Genomic DNA, 17,232 nt, shown 5'->3' on the forward strand with positions numbered 1-17,232 from the left:
CAACAGATGCTTAGGCACCTGCCCATACAGCCACTGACTGGCATTGGTCTGTATGGCCTCAGCATGGATGAATACCCCTATCAAGGGTATGTCATAGTGCACCTGGAATTCCCAGAGGAGGTTGCTGGGGTAAAGCAAGAGGTAGACACTGCTGCCTTAATATGCCCTGACCCGAAAGGGACCTCTGATGTGTCTGTGCTGATAGGGACCAACTCCAGCCTCTTCAAGGTGCTTGCGGATTACTGCAGACAACGGGCTGGGGACCAGTACCTGAGTACCCTGATGATCCATACGCTTTGTGCTGAAGCCTATAGGAAGATTGAGAGTGCCAAGAAGGAGACATCTGAGCTACTGATTGGGGCACTGAAGTACATGGGCACAACCCCCTTAGTAGCGCCTGCAAGGACGGAGCAAGAAGTACTTATCATGAGTACCAGGCTGAAAGGCAGTAAAGGGGCATTAGCAATGATAGAGCAGCCGGCTGAAGGAGAGCTCCCGGAAGGAGTGCTGGTCCCCAGTGGAGTCATAACCCTACCTGCTGAAGCCCAGGAAAAGGTGACTATACTGATTACTAATGAAACAAGTAAAGATGTTGTTGTGAGACAAGGACAAAAGATAGCAGACCTCTTTGAGCCTGAATCAATTGTAAAACTCCAGTGTGAGACTCAAGTGCCAACAATAGACCCAGCAAAGTTTGACTTTGGAGATTCACAATTGTCCGAGGAGTGGAAAGATCGCCTAAGAAGGAAACTTTGTGAAAGATCCAAGGTGTTCTCATTGCATGAGTGGGATGTGGGATGTGCAAAAGGAGTAGAGCACAACATCAGACTACATGACCCTCGACCTTTCAGAGAGAGATCTAGGAGGCTTGCTCTCTCCGAGATGGAAGATGTGCGACAACATCTTCAAGAGCTGGCTGCAAATGGCATCATTACAGAATCCCGCAGCTCATACGCCTCACCCATTGTAGTGGTCCGTAAAAAGAATGGGAAAATCCGGATGTGTATTGACTACCGTACCCTAAACCGCCGTACTGTGGTTGACCAGTACACAATGCCTCGAGTTCAAGATGCCTTAGACTGTTTGCTGGGAAGCCAGTGGTTCTCTGTGTTGGATCTTCGGAGTGGATACTACCAGATCCCTCTGGGTGAAGAAGATAAGGAGAAGACAGCCTTCATCTGCCCATTAGGATTTTATCAGTTCGAACGCATGCCCCAAGGGATTTCTGGAGCATCTGCCACATTTCAACGTCTTATGGAGAAAGTTGTGGGAGACATGAATTTACTGCAAGTGTTAGTTTATTTGGATGACCTGATTGTGTTTGGAAGAACTTTGGAGGAGCATGAAGAAAGACTTCTTAAAGTGCTTGATAAGCTGGAGGATTATGGTTTGAAGCTTTCAATTGACAAATGCCAGTTCTGCAGGACCTCGGTGAAGTATGTGGGGCACATCGTGTCCCAAGAGGGTGTGAGTACTGGTCCTGATAAAATAGAAGCACTCACTACATGGCCACGTCCAAGCAACTACAGAGAACTCAAGACCTTCCTTGGGTTTACTGGTTATTACCGCAGATTTGTGAAAAACTATGCTACAATTGTAAAACCCCTCAATGATCTTACCAGGGGATATCAGTCCAGCAAGGACAAATCTAAGACCAAGAATAAAGGGCCTTCTGTGCAGAGACACTATGGCCCCTTTGAACCCTTTGGGCCACGGTGGGATGAGAGATGTGAAAGGGCTTTTCAAGAAATCATTACTTGCCTAACTCATGCCCCAGTTCTAGTATTTGCTGACCCAAGCAAGCCATTTATCCTGCATACTGATGCCAGTTTGGAGTGTCTGGGGGCTGTACTGTACCAGGAGGTGGAAGGTAAGCGTAAACCTGTAGCCTTTGCCAGCCGAGGACTGTCTGATAGTGAAACCCGCTATCCCACCCACAAGCTGGATTTCTTGGCCTTGAAATGGGCCATCACTGAGAAATTTCGAGACTACTTGTATGGGGCTCAGTTCCAGGTCTGGACAGACAACAACCCACTGACTTATGTGTTAACAAGTGCTAAACTGGATGCTACAGGGCAAAGATGGGTGGCCGCTTTGGCTAGCTATGACTTTAGCATTCAATACCGATCAGGGAGAAGCAATGTAGATGCAGATGTATTGTCCAGGCGTCCGCAGGCACCAGAAGTTGCTATGATACCCATGGATGGAGTGAGAGCTATTTGCAGTGTGAGTCGCCGAGAGCCGGAGGCCCATGAGAACCTTCATGGATGTGTTGCTGAAACTTTGGGCCTACCCCCTGAATGCGAGCCTTCTGCTTCAGTAAACTATATTGTTTTGGACCAATCTCCCTTGCCCATGCTCAATGCGGCTGACTGGCAGGAAGCCCAGCTGCAAGATATTGACATTCGTGATACACTACTTGCCAAAAGAGAGGGGCGAGGCCCAGCTGAGGTTGTCCCACCTACCCCAGAGGGCAAACTACTATTGAGAGAATGGACCAAACTGAAACTGATTCAGGGAGTGCTACACCAGATGACCACAGACCCTCTACTAAAGCAACGGAATCAACTAGTGCTGCCAAAAGATTACAGAGCCCTGGCCATGAGGGTCCTGCATGATGACTTTGGACATTTAGGGATGGAGAGGACCCTGGAACTTATCCACAGTAGATTCTATTGACCACGGATGGCTGAAGATGTTCGCAGGAAATGTGAGACCTGCGCGCGATGTGTTCAAAGGAAAACTCTGCCCACGAGGGCTGCATATCTGAAGAACATCACCAGCAACAAACCTCTGGAGCTGGTCTGCACTGATTTCTTGTCTTTAGAAGTGGACAAGAGGAATATTGGGAACATCCTAGTAGTGACCGACCATTACATGCGATATGCGCAGGCATATCCCACACGTGCTCAGAGGGCCACCACTGTCGCTCGAGTACTGTGGGAAAAATATTTCTCAGTTTATGGATTCCTAGCCCGGATACACTCGGATCAGGGATGAGATTTTGAGAGTCACCTTCTGAAGGAGGTGCTGAGGATAGCAGGTATTAAAAAGTCGAGGACAACGCCTTACCACCCGCAAGGTGGCCCTCAGCCAGAGAGGTTCAGCTGAACCCTATTGGATATGTTAGGAACTTTGCGACCAGAGCAGAAGGCAACCTGGAGCCAACATATTGCATTTCTGGTGCACGCCTACAATGCCACAAAGAACGATGCTACGGGGGTCACCCCATATCTCTTGATGTTTGGGCGAGAACAAAGACTACCCATAGATCTGTGCTTTGGTGTATCAGAGGATGGCGATAGCTATGAAACCCATCAGCAATATGTATCCTGACTACGAGAAAAGCTACGGGTTGCTTATCACTTAGCTACGTCTGCAGCTCAGAAGAATGCAGACCGCAACAAACAGCGATATGATGCTAGGGTGCGTCTGCAAGAGCTCCAGCCAGGGGACAGAGTCCTGCTGCGAAATTTGGGTATTGCTGGCAAACACAAGATAGCTGACAGATGGAAGGCAATACCTTACTTAGTGATGGAAAAGCTAGGAGACCTGCCGATCTACAAGATCAAACCTGAAGAGGGTCCAGGGCAGACCAAAACCGTGCATAGAAACCTTTTGCTCCCTGTGGGAGAATTGGTAGGCAGCCCTTATGAGATGGGCCACAACAGGGCAACCGGGCAGAACGAAGGTGCTGTACCAAAGCCGCCTTCCAATGTGGACAGACGGCCCCCTGCAGCTAAGTTACCCCTACTCAGCACATCTGACAGTGAGTCTGAGGAGGAAGACACAACCAGGGTGTATCCTGGGATGAAAACAAGATTCCAGTCTCAATCAGCTGAATCAAAAGAGAGCACCTCCCCTTCTGCCCTAAACCCTTTGGCAGAAGTATTTAGGCCCATTCCTGACACTCCTGAACCACTGGTGGAACCCACGTGTGATGACATACACAGGTTCTTGGACAGTGGTGACACACAGATGGAAGATAACCTGAGCACCTTCAACCTAGAAATGCAGGGGCCTATGCCAGTATCCGAGGGGAACTCACAGGAAACCTCCCTATCCGTCACTCAACAGGATGTCCCCCCTATCACAGCAACAGAGATTCTCAATAGACGAGACAGGATAATAAAGCCAGTGAAACAGTTAACATACGATGCACCTGGGGTGATTAGTGAGGAGCCTATACATTTAGCACACAGGTTTGTGGAAGCTAAAGTAGGCTATCTGAGGCCCTTTGGAGGGGACCAATGAGTTGGTATAGTAGGGAATGTGATTTGTCGGGACGACAAATTCTCGGCTAGGGGGAGGATGTAAGCAGAGTCAGGATGAGCTCTACCCTGACATCTGGTGGAAAGAATTTCAGAGAGTGTATTTGCATAGGCACGCCTACCCCATCCCAGGCTGCCGAGCTGTGGGACTGCTTGGTGACAAATGACTCACCCTCAGTTGGGTGGTACTTGCTAGACAAGGGACATGGGTTCCAGAACCCAGTGAATTGAGAGGGGCTGGGGACAGGTATCTGTGCTGGGTGGTGCAGGTGCCTTGTGGAGCCAGAAGCACCAGTTCCACCCCCTCCTCTCTCCAGTGTGGAATGTCAGAGTTGATTTTTTTATTCCCTCAAGAATCTAAATACAGGTTACTGAGCTGAACTCACTTGGGCTAATGGTGCACTAGCACTGGGGCTCCCCCACTAAGAGCTGAGATCACTAAGAGTTGAAATCACTAGAGAGCTGAAATTACTGAGCTGAGAGCACTGAGTACTGTGCTAACTAGTGGGGAGCCTGAAGCTATACTGTGGAACAGAGCAGCTGGCGGAGTGGAGCAGTTGTGGGGACGGCTGGAGCGGATCACAGGACAGCTGGTGGCAGTGGAGCGGCTGGCAGAGCAGAGTAGCTGTGGGACGGCTGGAGCGGCCCACAGAGCGAGCGGAGCCGAGCAGTTTGCAGGGAGAACTGGAGCAGCTCATGGAGCGGAGCAGCTGGTGGAGCGGAGCAGTTTCTGAGGACGGCTGGAGGAGCAGAGTGGAGCGGCTGGTAAAGCGGAGCAGTTCGTGGAAAAGGCAGAAGCAGAACCCATGGAGAGGCAGGGCAGTTGGCCCCAGACCACGTAAGGTGCCCCTTTCTATCCAGGCTGGGGGGAGAGACCTCTACAGATAAACTCTCGAACTCTGGGGTGGCATTGACCAGAGACTTTTGGGTTGTTGGACTTTGGGGTGATTGGACTTAAAACCCTAAGGGGAAAAAGGACAGTGCCAAACGTACTTGGAGGTGGGCTTTTGTTTATGGTTTGTGTTATAACCCTGTTTGTGGTGTTTCTCCAACGGGATGCCGCATTGATTCCTTCCTTTATTAAAAAGATTTTGCTACACTCAGACTCCGTGCTTGCGAGAGGGGAAGTATTGCCTCCTAGAGGCGCCCAGGGGGGTGTGGTATGTGAGTGTCCCAGGTCACTGGGTGGGGGCTCGAGCCGGTTTTGCATTGTGTTACTGAAACAGAACCCCTGGATACTGAACCCGGCCCTTGTTGCTGCCAACTCAGAGGGGCAGAAGGGTTACATGTAAATATATCAGAGGGATTAATATCAGGGAGGGAGAGGAATTATTTAAGCTTAGTACCAATGTGGACACAAGAACAAATGGATATAAACTGGACACTGGGAAGTTTAGACTTGAAATTAGATGAAGGTTTCTAACCATTAGAGGAGTGAAGTTCTGGAACAGCCTTCCAAGGGGAGCAGTGGGGGCAAAAGACATATCTGGCTTTAAGAATAAGCTTGATAAGTTTATGGAGGGAATGGTATGATGGAATAGCCTAATTTTGGCAATTAATTTAGCAATTGATCTTTGATTATCAGCAGGTAAGTATGCCCAGTGGTCTGTGATGGGATGTTAGATGGGATGGGATCTGAGTTACTACAGAGAATTCTTTCCTGGGTGCTGGCTGGTGAGTCTTGCCCACATGCTCAGGATTTAACTGATCACCATATTTGGGGTCAGGAAGGAATTTTCCTCCAGGGCAAATTGGCAAAGGCCTTGGAGGTTTTTCGCCTTCCTCTGCAGCATGGGGCATGGGTCACTTGCTGGAGGATTCTCTGCACCTTGAGGTCTTCAAACTACAATTTGAGGATTTCAATAACTCAGACATAGGTTAAGGGTTTGTTATAGAAGTGGGTGGGTGAGATTGTGTGGCCTGCTTTGTGCAGGAGGTCAGACTAGAGGATCATAATGGTCCCTTCTGACCTTAAAGTCTATGAGTCTATGACAGGGGCACAGAAAGGACGGGGGGGGGGGGGTGTTACTATGATTTCTTAGTCTGCAGTCCCTCTGAGTAGCTAGTCAGGACAGGCCCTGCTGTCCTGGGAGCCCACCCACCTGTATGAGAGACAGTGGCTATTTTATCAATACCTAGTGGCTTTGTCTGCGCAGCTCCATGGCCACTGCTGCTGCTGATGCCTCGGGTCTAGGGGGCTGCAAAGAGGAACATTCTCTTCTGCCGGGAACCTGGGAAAGCAAATTTAGAGCATTTTCCAAACAGCATGGAAAGGGTGAAATGGAGCTGCTACTGCTGGGCAGAGTGCTGAAGACCCTGCAGAACAGAATAGCGACAAGTCGGTTGGGTCCCTCCCCTCCCAGGTGAGAGAGGCAGCCAGGCCCCAGTTCTCAGGAATCCCATGCAGAGGGTGGGGTGTTCTGTTTCCCTTAGAGTTCAGAGTTGTGAAATCTTTTTCCTGGAGCCAGGGAGTGACAGGAGTTTGCTCTCTGTCTGCCCACGCCTCTCCCGAGCCCCTCAACTGAGTCCTAGACCCTGCTGGAGGAGGAAAAAGGGGGTTGGGTTTCTTTTGGGGGGTGTAAAAAAGCATGTGATTGCACTTAATTAAGTGGGGTTGAAACTGGAAAGCAGCAAGTGCACACACACACAGACTTTAACAGCTTTACCTGCTAAAGCTGCCTGATGCCAGCCCCCCTTTCCAAGGCTTTGTCTACACCGGAACTTCAGCAGCAAAACGTCTGTCGTTCAGGGGTGTTAAACACACACACACACACACGCGCACACACACACACACACACATTCAGGGGTGTTAGACACACACACACACACACATACACACGACATCAGTGCTGTGAATAGCACTTTCTCGCTCCTGCTGACAAAGCTGCTACTGCTTGTGGGGGTGGAAGTTTTTTGTCAGCAGAAGAGCGTTCTGCTGCCGACAAATGGGGGCTACATTGCGTCTTTTAGCGGCACAACCATGTCACTAAAAGCTGCGAGGTCTAGACAAAGCCTAACAGTGTTAAACCCACGCTGCACGAGAGACCCGACTTCTCAAAACGTCAGCACACAGAGCACTGAGCTCTCCTGAGCGTCCGGCCAGGCACGGCCCAGCGGGGGCGGGGGGCTGCCGAGCGTCCGGCCAGGCACGGCCCAGCGGGGGCGGGGGGCTGCAGAGCGTCCGGCCAGGCACGGCCTAGCGGGGGCGGGGGGCTGCCGAGCGTCCGGCCAGGCACGGCCCAGCGGGGGCGGGGGGCTGCCGAGCGTCCGGCCAGGCACGGCCCAGCGGGGGCGGGGGGCTGCCGAGCGTCCGGCCAGGCACGGCCCAGCGGGGGCGGGGGGCTGCCGAGCGTCCGGCCAGGCACGGCCCAGCGGGGGCGGGGGGCTGCCGAGCGTCCGGCCAGGCACGGCCCAGCGGGGGCGGGGGGCTGCCGAGCGTCCGGCCAGGCACGGCCCAGCGGGGGTGGGGGGCTGCCGAGCGTCCGGCCAGGCACGGCCCAGCGGGGGTGGGGGGCTGTCGAGCGTCCGGCCAGGCACGGCCCAGCGGGGGTGGGGGGCTGCCGAGCGTCCGGCCAGGCACAGCTCAGCGGGGAGCTGCTGAACGTCTGGAGAGACATGTAACCCTTCTGCCCCTCTGAGTTGGCAGCAACAAGGGCCGGGTTCAGTATCCAGGGGTTCTGTTTCAATAACACAACGCATAACCGGCTCGAGACCCCACCCAGTGACCTGGGACACTCACATACCACACCCCCCTGGGCACCTCTAGGAGGCAATACTTCCCCTCTCGCAAGCACAGACTCTGAGTGTAGCAAAATCCTTTTAATAAAGGAGGGAAACAATGCAGCATTACGTTGGGAAAACACCACAAACAGGATTCATAACACAAACCATGAGCAAAAGACCCACCCCCAAGTAAGCTTAGTATTATCCTTTTCCCCTCATACCCAGCAACCCAAAAGATCACCCAAAGTCCTAAAAGTCCAACACCCATTAGTCTCTTGAGTCCAGCAACCCAAAAACCACCCAAAAGTCCAACAACCCAAAAGTCTGTCCCTGGTCAGTGCAGCCCTAGAGTTCAAAAGTTTATCTGCAGAGTTTTACTTCCCAGGCTGAGGGGTGGGGGAGGGGGGCGCAGTGGTGTTAAGGGGCACCTGACATGGTCCAAGGCCAACCGCCCTGCCTCTCCATGGGATTGTGCTGCAGCCTTCACCACGAGCTGCTCCACTTCACAGCCGCTCCACCAGCCGTCCCGTGAGCCGCTCCAGCCATTTCACAAACTGCTCTGCTCCTCCAGCTGTCCCGTGAGCCTCTCCAGCTGTCCCACAACCTACTCTGCTCTGCCAGCAGCTCAGCAACATAGCTTCAGGTCCCCCAACAGCACTCAGGGATTTCAGCTTGCAGTAGGGGAGCATCAGCACTGGTACACCATTGGCCCAAGTCAGCTCAGCACCCTGTAACTAGACTCCTAATGGAAGTAAAATTAGCTCTTAAACTCTACATTTGGGTTTCTGTATACCCTACCTGCCCCTGCCCCTGCCCCCCCCCCCTCTCTCTCAATTCACTAGGTTTTGGAACCCATGTCCCTTATCTAGCGAGTGCTATTTAGTTGATGGCAAGTCCCTCTGTCATAAAACAGTTTCATTGCCCTTGATTCACATAATCAGTGTATCAGAGGGTAGCCGTGTTAGTCTGGATCTGTAAAAGCAGCAAAGAATCCTGTGGCACCTTATAGACTAACAGACGTTTTGGAGCATGAGCTTTCGTGGGTGAATACCCACTTCCTCAGATGCATATAAGGTGCCACAGGATTCTTTGCTGCTATAATCAGTGTAACAACCCTTTATTCTTCCTGCCCCAGTAACAGAGAAACTGGGGATCCCACAGCAGCCATTTGGGCTGCTGTGGGTTCATGCTAGGTGGAGTGGTTGTGCCTATGCAAACAAGATCAGCCCCTGAAGTTCTTTTCCAAACTCACCACAATTCACCACCAGATGTCAGGGTAGAGCTCAGCCTGACTCTGCTTACAGACATGTCCTAATGGGAGGGGGCAGGGGGTTGCTGAACATCCTACCAGACACATCCCAACATGGGGAAGGGGGTGCTGAATGTCTGTCCATAAACATCCACCTGTCCATCTGGCTCTGAGCACCCTGGCAAATCTAGGTCCAGGAGGGAGCAGGTTTTTAAACACCACATAATGAAAATGCATTGAGTGTCACCCCAAGCATTCAAGAACCCTGAATCCGGCCCCAAAATTCATTAAATTGGCTTTAAAATGATGAGGTTTTAAATATTAATAAATGGGGGGTCTTCCAGTTTCTGAGTCAGAAGAATGTAGAGCTGGCAGGGACCTCCAGGAGCAGAGGCCAGTCTCAGCCATCCCAGGCAGCCCCATCAGATCATCCCCTTTGTAAACTCATCAGGCTCCAGCTCGAAGCCAGTTGGTTGTTTGCTGCGGCTCCGAAGGGGAGGCTGCTCCAGCACCTCACTCCTCCAATGGTTAGAAATACTATTTTCTAGCCTGCTCCTGGCTCCTGGCTCCTGGCTCCAGCCTCATCCTTTAACTTCAGTGGCTCCTCCCCATCCCTGCTGTTAACCCCCACCCCCAATGTAGTTTTAAGGAGCAATACAATCCCCAGGCCCCTGCAGTTTAGGCTAAACAGGCTGTGACTAAGTTGGGGGGAGATTCTTGTTTTTTTCAGTGCTTTGCAAGCAGAGAGTGTGGGATTCAGTCTCCCTGGGTGTTACTTGTTTAAAGAGGTGGTGTGAGAGGGCATTTGTTGTTGCAGAAGAGCAGCAGTGACCTCGCCTAGCAGTTGGGACCCCAGACAACAGCCAGGAGATGGGGGACCCTAGTGACTGCTGACCAAGAGGCCCAGCCCAGCTTGGAAGTCAGCCGGTTCCAGCCAGTGGGGGAATAAAGGACAAAAGAGAGAGAGCCCCAGAAGCCTGTTTACCTGGGACAGAAGACAACGGACAGAGCAGGGGCTCGGGGGAAGGTGATATAGGGTGGTTGGCTGGAAGGAGGAGGCTGCTGGAATGGGGAGAGATAGCAGCTGAAGCCCACCTGGATGCAGGAGAGAACGAGATGTCCTGTGATGAGGGATACCAGGCCCAGGGGTCCTGATAACCTCCTATGGTGGGTTCAGATGCTCAATAAACCCTCCTGTTTTATGTAGGCTGAGAGTCGCTCCAGTCTAGAGATCGGGTTGCATTGTTCTCTTCGGGGTGGAGGCCCCAGGGACCTAGAGTGATGGACTCCCTGAGGGTGTTGACTGGTTAGTAAGACTGACAGAGAATCACTGTAAAGGAACATCCTCCTACCCGCATCTATCATCGGGGTTTGCTGTCAGCCCCTAAGAAAACAAGTAAACCAACTGGGATGTGTGGGTGTCAGCAACCAAGGTATTTATTAGACCATCAACAGTTCTAAACAAGGTGACCCAGAGGTGACCCAAATGACACGGAACACAGGTACAGCACGGCCCCCCACAACAGGAGCTATAAGGTAAGTAAAGGCCCAGCCATGTGCTGAGTGTGACTGGGGGCAAGCTCCCTCCCCTAGGACGAGCCCAGGTAAGAGGCTGGAGGATCACGACCCTGTCTGAAGCTCTGAGGCCCCTCGTGACGCCAGGACAGCACCGGACTCAGCCAGGTGGGTGGAACCGACAAGGCTGGCGGAACCTCTGGGTCAGGTGATGCCCGCCCGGCCCCAGCACTGACTCTGCTTGTGTGCCCCATGCAGCATCGTGGGGGGCGTTTGTCCTCAGTGAACAAGTGGCAGCTGGTGACACTCTGCATGCAAGTGAGAATCACCCTCCCGCAGCCAGACGAACCCATGCGGTGCTCAGCGTACTCCTCCGTGGCAACTGAGAGAGCTGAGATGTCTGCTCTGCTCTCCAACGATTGCAGCAGCATCTCCAGACTCTGCCCCTCCGAAGGGCAGAGTCTTCCCTCGGCTGTGCTGGCCCTGATAGGCTCTGCGGTTACTGGCAGATCACAGGTCACATGGTTGCTTGGTTCCCGCCTTTTGGTAGACAGGGCAGGAAACTGCACCTGAGGAGGGGGAAGAAGAGCAGCCAAGGTGGATTCCCAATTGTTGTTTGGGCATTCCAAGATGGCGCACCTATGATGTTAAGCACCAAAGTTTTTCCCCTACAAAGGGGCCCACAGCAGAGACTGGGGGGCCGACGGCTCAGAGCAATGTGGTTCCAGGAGGCAGAAGCTTGACCCTGAGAGAGAGTGGACCCCCAAGCAGGGCTGTCGCACTGAAGGGGGTTCCTCCTGGAGACCATACAGAGCCGAGAGAGAGCACGAGTCCTATGAGTCCATGACACAAGCCACACTCGCCCAGTCTCTGCTCAGCAGGCAGGCTTTCCATTGCTCTCCTCAGCCTCACAGCCCTGCTTTGCATCTGCCCTGGGGGCTTCCTGCCAGCTCTGGCGCACGGGCGGATTCTCAGCACCCTTGCAGTGAGACGGATAGTTATCAAAGGTTTCACACTCAGCAGACATGCACGGGGCTTTGCCACCTGGCAATGAAGCTGCACCAGGCGCCCAGAGAGGCACAGAGATAAGGGACGTATGTCACCACCTCAGCTCTAGGGAAGGAGGTTTCCCAACTCAGGTACCCAAGAAGGACACACCCAAGACAGCCCTATGCCACAGACAGCTTGAGAAACCAGAGTCTCTGCACAGTTCTCTCTCATGTTGTTCCAGGCTCCTGCAGCCTGGGGCATTCTCAGCAGCACCTCCATCCTGCGTGACTCACCCATCCCACTGCATACATGCTGCAAACAGGGCCTTCCCTGCCCTGCTTGCTGAGGCCTCAAAAGGGAGCCAGCAACTGACACTAGAGATTTACCAAGCACTGTGAAGAGGCCCTGGTCTGGATTAATGTGCCCACAAAGCAGGGTCCGGCTACACCAAATTGAGATGTAAAGTGCACCTCGGCCATGCTCCCAGAGCAGCCGGGCACCAGCCGCAGCACTCCCCTGCCTCCTCGCATCCACCTTTCGTTGCCATGTTAAACCTCCTGCATCCTTCAGCTTTGACCCCCTTTAACTTTCTCTACTTGAATGTGACCTCTGAGAGCAAACTTGCCTCCAGAACTGCTGAGTACAGGACTCCAGTCCCGCAACCGCACAGCAGAGCCAAAGCACTAGCCCAGCTAACACACTGGACTAGTTGCTCCCATACAACAAGCCTCTGCAGAGAGCTGCCACGTGCTCACGTCGTTCACTCTGTCTCGTCACTCTGTGGTTGGTGTTACAGGGCAGTGTCTGCACAGCATCCAAGTGCCAACCACTGCCCTGGAGAAGCCAGGGTCAGTTACAAGTATTCAAGCTTTTGAGCTACACAACACAGAGTTCTCCTTCAGGGCCATCAGCACTAAATACAAGGGGACGGATTGTTTAGCATAGGTGGTTAACACAGGCTCTACCAGTTTATGCTAAGCAATCTGTTGCCCCTTGAATTTACTGGTGAGACACTGGGTTCCTTTCCTAGGCCCGGAGAAGAGCTATGTGTAGCTTGAAAGCTTGTCTCTCTCACCAACAGAAATGGGTCCAATAAATGATATTCCCTCACCCACCTGGTCTCTCTAATATCCTGGGACCAATAAGGCTACAACAATGCAAACAACAACCCGGAGGTTGATCAGGGATGTGGTTCTAGACTGAGATCCCCATCAAGCACTGACCTTCAGTGATGGAGGGAGTCAACAAGCAAGTGGACAGGGGGATCCAGTGGATATAGTGTACTTAGATTTCCAAAAAGCCTTTGACAAGGTCCCTCACCAGAGGGTCTTAAGCAAAGTAATCTGCCACGGGATAAGAGAGAAGGTGCTTCCATGGATTGGTAACTAGTTAAAAGATAGAAAACAAAGGGTAGGAATAAATGAGCAGTTTTCAGACTGGAGCGAGGTAAATAGTGGTGTCCCCCAGGTGTCTGTACTGGGCCCAGTCCTATTCAACGTATTCATAAATGATCTGGGAAAAGGGGTAAACAGTGAGGTGGCAAAACTTGCAGACGATACAAAATTACTCAGAATAGTTAAGTCCAAAGCTGACTGCAAAGAGCTACAAAGGGATCTCATAAAACTGGTAACAAAATGGCAGATGAAATTCAGTGTTGATAAATGCAAAGTAATGCACATGGAAAAACGTAATCCCAACTATATATATAAAATGATGAGGTCTGAATTAGCTGTTACCACTCAAGAAAGATTTTGGAGTCATTGTGGATAAATCTCTGAAAACATCCATTCAATGTGCAGCAGCAGCCAAAATAAGTGAACAGAATGTTGGGAATCATTAAGAAAGGGATAGATAATAAGTGAGAAAAGATCATATTGTCTCTATATAAATCCATGGTATGACCACAACTTGAATACTGTGTGCAGATGTGGTTGCCCCATCTCAAAAAATATATACTGGAATTGGAAAAGGTACAGAAAAGGGCAACAAAAATTATTAGGGGTGTGGAACGGCTGCCATGTGAGGAGAGATTAGTAAGACTGGGACTTTTTAGCTTGGAAAAGAGACGACTAAGGGGGGGATATGATAGAGGTCTATAAAATCATGACTGGTGTTGAGAAAGTAAATAAGGAAATTCTTATAGATAAGCTAGGAAAGTACAATTTAGATGGGGCTACTATAAGGTGGGTGCATAAATGGCTGGATAACTGTACTCAGAGAGTAGTTATTAATGGCTCCCAATCCTGCTGGAAAGGTATAACAAGTGGGGTTCCGCAGGGGTCTGTTTTGGGACCGGCTCTGTTCAATATCTTCATCAACGATTTAGATGTTGGCATAGAAAGTACGCTTATTAAGTTTGTGGTCGATACCAAACTGGGAGGGATTGCAACTGCTTTGGAGGACAGGGTCAAAATTCAAAATGATCTGGACAAATTGGAGAAATGGTCTGAGGTAAACAGGATGAAGTTCAATAAAGACAAATGCAAAGTGCTCCACTTAGGAAGGAACAATCAGTTTCACACATACAGAATGGGAAGAGACTGTCTAGGAAGGAGTATGGCAGAAAGAGATCTAGGGGTCATAGTGGACCACAAGCTTAATATGAGTGAACAGTGTGATACTGTTGCAAAAAAAGCAAACGTGATTCTGGGATGCATTAATAGGTGTGTTGTAAACAAGACATGAGAAGTCATTCTTCCGCTTTACTCTGCGCTGGTTAGGCCTCAACTGGAGTATTGTGTCCAGTTCTGGGCACTGCATTTCAAGAAAGATGTGGAGAAATTGGAGAGGGTCCAGAGAAGAGCAACAAGAATGATTAAAGGTCTTGAGAACATGACCTATGAAGGAAGGCTGAAGGAACTGGGTTTGTTTAGTTTGGAAAAGAGAAGACTGAGAGGGGACATGATAGCAGTTTTCAGGTATCTAAAAGGGTGTCATCAGGAGGAGGGAGAAAACTTGTTCACCTTAGCCTCCAATGATAGAACAAGAAGCAATGGGCTTAAACTGCAGCAAGGGAGATTTAGGTTGGACATTAGGAAAAAGTTCCTAACTGTCAGGGTAGTTAAACACTGGAACAGATTGCCTAGGGAAGTTGTGGAATCTCCATCTCTGGAGATATTTAAGAGTAGGTTAGACAGTATTTGGTCCTGCCATGAGGGCAGGAGACTGGACTTGATGACCTCTCGAGGTCCCTTCCAGTCGTAGAGTCTATGAGTCTATAAATGTTATTTACTCCGCCTCGTAACACAAGAATTAGGAGTCACCAAATGAAATGAATAGGCAGCAGATTTAAAGCAAACAAAACGGAGTATTTCTTCACACAATGCACAGTCAACCTGTGGAACTCTTTGCCAGAGGATGTTGTGAAGGCCAAGACTATAACCGGGTTCAGAGAAGAACTAGATAAGTTCATGGAGGATAGGTTACAAGTTGCAGCCTTCATGAAGGACATTTCAGTCTGCAGCCCAATCCTACTACACAAAACACAACTCCCTCTGTCCCCAACACTGGCTACAGAGAAATCCTAGACCATGGACAAATAAACCCCAAGCAGAACACAGCATCTCCGTGACACAGAGCCGCACTCGTCCTGGGAGTAAATTTGTCCAGTGATCCCTGGCCTGCACGCTCAGCAACAGCCCTAATACAGAACATGCCGCTGCTGCAGATGCTGGCTGTGCCCCCTGGCTGAGAACAGTCCCACACATCTAATCATGGCAGCAGAGACTGACCTGGGCCGAGCCCCATGCCCTTCCCAGGGGACATGCACCAGGGTGGTGGATGTTTGGAGACAGCCCAGCTCACTGCAATAACCAACACAGCAATGGCAGTTGCTGGATCTGTGCAAAGGTCCGGTGCATAAGCTGGTGCAATCAGGGCCAGCTTTAGGCCGATTACCCTGAATTGGGCCCCATGCCTAAGAGGACCCCGCACCCAGTGGTGAGCTGGAGCCAGTTCCCAAGCTCCGGCAGCTGTCCCCCTGCCCCCGGCCCCAGCTCACCTCCCCCTCCTCCCCTGAATGCTCCACCCACTTCTCCTCCCCCTCCCCTGCTTCCCGCGAATTAGATGTTTGCGCGGGAAGCCTGGAAACAAGCAGCGGCAGATAAGCTGGGGCGAGGGGGCGCGAAGAGGGCTCCAGGGAGGCGCGGCACAGCCCAGTGCGGCTCCGGCCTGGCTCCAGCTGGGCGGCTCCCTCCGGCTCCAGCTGAGCGTCCCGGCTCTGGCTCCGCGGCTCCAGCCTGGCCCTGGCCCCGACTCTGGCCAGGCGGCACAGCTCCGGCCCAGGCTCCGGCGGGGGTAAGCAGCATGGTAAGAGACTGAGGCTGTGGGGGAGATAAGGCAGAGGCAGGGAGTCCCGGGGACAGGAAGCGAGTTGAGGGCGGTTGGATCAGGAGGAGGTTCTTCAGGGGATGGGGAAGAGGTGGGTTGGGTAGGTTTGGGAGTTCCGGGGGTCTGTCAGGGTGGTGGTGGATGGGGTCGTGGCAGTCAGGGGACAGGGAGCAGGTGGGGGGGGTTGGATTGGACAGAGGTTCTGGGGGGGCAGTCAGGGGATGGGGAAGAGGGGGATTGAGTAGGCGTGGGAGTTCTGGAGGTCTGTAAGGGTGGTGGTGGATGGGATCGGGGCAGTCAGGGGACAGGGAGCAGGGCTAGTTGGGTAGGGGGTGGGGAAGTCTCGGGAGGGGGTGGTCAGGAGACAAGGAGTAGGGAGGTTGATGGATTGCGGTTTCTGAGGGGGGTAGTCAGGGGCAGGACATGGGTGGGGGTTGGATGGGGCAGGGGGATGTACTCACTAGGCGGTTCCCTACCGGGTCTTCGGCGGCGGGTCCTTCAGTGCCACGGAAGACCCGGAGCACCGCCGGGTGAGTCATCCCTGCTGGGGCCCCATCGAATCAGGCCCCACACTTCCTAAAGCCGGCCCTGGGTGCAATCCACCCTCTGGGCTTCGAGCAGCAAGAGTTCACCTGGAGAGAGGTGAGCCTTGTAAATCACCAGCAGCCCCCACAAAAACCGGGGGTGTGGCTTGATCTGCCTGGTGCAAACCACAGAGTGGACAGTGCTGGCTCAGGAGGGGGCAGAGCCAGACTAGCAGAGGAGGTGGCAATTCATTGCCTCTTCTGAGCAGCTGCTGTGGAGCCCTGGTCAGATTATAAACTGCCTTCCCTTGGTGGCACTGCTGCTATCTCCTGCCCCTGTACGTCTGGGGTGTGTGTGCTTCACATACACATGTGCACATGCGCACACACACACTCTGAATCAAGTCCTCAAGGGCTACAGCGAGACCTCAACTGCAGGAGAAGAACAGGGCTGGATACCTGGGGTCACGTCATAAGAACATGAGAAGATAAGAGCGGCCAGACTGGGTGAGATCAAAGGTCCATCCAGCCCCGTGTCCTGTCTTCCAACAGTGGCCAATGCCAGGTGCTCCAGAGGGAATGAACAGAACAGGGAATCATCACCATTCCTGCTCATTCTGGCTACTCAACA

Source organism: Gopherus evgoodei, chromosome 2 (genome assembly GCF_007399415.2).
Source record: "Gopherus evgoodei ecotype Sinaloan lineage chromosome 2, rGopEvg1_v1.p, whole genome shotgun sequence".
NCBI classification, from domain to species: Eukaryota; Metazoa; Chordata; order Testudines; family Testudinidae; genus Gopherus; species Gopherus evgoodei.